The sequence below is a fragment of the Gossypium raimondii genome, unplaced genomic scaffold (genome assembly GCF_025698545.1).
Source record: "Gossypium raimondii isolate GPD5lz unplaced genomic scaffold, ASM2569854v1 Contig00184, whole genome shotgun sequence".
NCBI lineage: Eukaryota > Viridiplantae > Streptophyta > Magnoliopsida > Malvales > Malvaceae > Gossypium > Gossypium raimondii.
The window spans coordinates 8,157-10,000 of record NW_026291343.1 but is presented as its reverse complement, the minus strand read 5'-3'; the positions used below and the strand labels follow the sequence as shown (position 1 = coordinate 10,000).

The 1,844-nt window shown below is 55.2% G+C and overlaps 1 non-coding gene and 1 pseudogene across 1 annotated transcript; both read right to left on the bottom strand.

Moving 5' to 3' along the window:
- The window catches only part of LOC128037038 (28S ribosomal RNA), a 3,211-nt pseudogene extending 2,864 nt beyond the window's left edge, over positions 1-347 (bottom strand).
- A 225-nt stretch (positions 348-572) lies between these two features.
- Positions 573-725, bottom strand: LOC128037036 (5.8S ribosomal RNA). Its single transcript, XR_008193353.1, has one exon. It is a non-coding gene; the product is annotated as a 5.8S ribosomal RNA (ribosomal RNA).
- Positions 726-1,844: the final 1,119 nt, after the last annotated feature.

The window sequence follows — 1,844 nt, the reverse complement described above, 5'->3', positions numbered from 1 at the left end:
TCGCGGTACTTTGTTCGCCATCGGCCTCTCGCCCGATTTAGCCTTTGACGGAATTTACCGCCCGATTAGGGCTGCATTCCCAAACAACCCGACTCGTAGACAGTGTACTGTGGTGCGACAGGGTCCGGGCACGACGGGCTCTCACCTCTCCGCCCCCTTTCCAGGACTTGGGCCCGGTCCGTCGCCGAGGACGCTTCTCCGCACTACAATTGACGCCGATGGCGACCGATTCTCAAGCTGGGCTTTTCCTGGTTCTGCCTGCCGTTACTAGGGGAATCTGGTAAGCTCTTTCCTCCGCTTATTGATATGCTTAAACTCAGCGGGTAATCCTGCCCGACTGGGTCGCGATGCGAGCACCGTCCTTGCGATGCCGAAAGGGTTCAAGGGTCTCGATCGACGGACGCGCACGACCTCGAACGAGGTTGCTTACAGCATTACCACCGATCGTCGCGACGATGATGTCGCCGAGGACTCTGAATTTAGGCCAACCGCCGCTGTGAGCGCACGGAGGCCAATTCCGCCTGCGGTCCAACCGAGGCTCGAGGGCTCATGGTTGATGGGGCGACGATGCGTGACACCCAGGCAGACGTGCCCTCGGCCTAATGGCTTGGGGCGCAACTTGCGTTCAAAGACTCGATGGTTCACGGATTCTGCACCACACCAAGTATCGCATTTCGCCACGCTCTTCATCGATGCGAGAGCCGAGATATCCGTTGCCGAGAGTCGTTTGTATATTTTGCGACAAGAGAACAGCATCATCAAGCACCGACACCGCGAACGGTGCGGCGACAAGACGTGCCCTTTTTTCGCTTGATTCCTTGGCGCGATTCGCGCCGGGGTTTGTTCGTTTTGGCTCGAAGAGGTTGATCCCGGCATCTCACCCCACCCGACGGGCAGAGGGACGACGAGATCGGCTGCCCGAGACACGGGTGGCGAGAGGCGAGGATGCACCCGCACCACCTCCGGTGTTGTTTGTAACTCGTTCGCGGGTCGTTCTGCTAGGCAGGTTTCGACACGATCCTTCCGCAGGTTCACCTACGGAAACCTTGTTACGACTTCTCCTTCCTCTAAATGATAAGGTTCAGTGGACTTCGCGACGTCGCGGCAGCGAACCGCCCACGTCGCCGCGATCCCAACACTTCACCGACCATTCAATCGGTAGGAGCGACGGCGGTGTGTACAAAGGGCAGGATTTAGTCAACGCGAGCTGATGACTCGCGCACTTAGGAATTCCTCGTTGAAGACCAACAATTGCAATGATCTATCCCCATCACGATGAAATTTCAAAGATTACCCGGCCCTGCCGGCCAAGGCTATAGACTCGTTGAATACATCAGTAGCGCGTGCGGCCCGTAACATCTAAGGCATCACAGACCTGTTATTGCCTCAAACTTCCTTGGCCTAAAAGGCCATAGTCCTCTAATAGCTAGCCACGGAGGATCACCGTAGCTAGTTAGCGTGTCGAGGTCTGTTCGTTAACGGAATTAACCAGACAAATCGCTCCACCAACTAAGAACGGCCATGCACCACCACCCATAGAATCAAGAAAGAGCTCAGCTCATCAATCCTTACTATAATCGACCTGGTAAGTTTCGTGTTGAGTCAGCCGCAGCTCCACTCGTGGTGCCCTTCCGTCACCTTTAAGTTTCACCTTGCGACCATACTCCCCCGGAACCCAAAGACTTTGATTTCATATGCCGGCGGAGTCCTAAAAGCAACATCCCGATCCCCATCGGCATCGTTTATGGTTGAGACTAGGACGGTATTCGATCGCTCGAGCCCCCAACTTTCGTTTGATTAATGAAAACATCCTTGGCAAATGCTTTAGCTTGTTCGCTTTCATA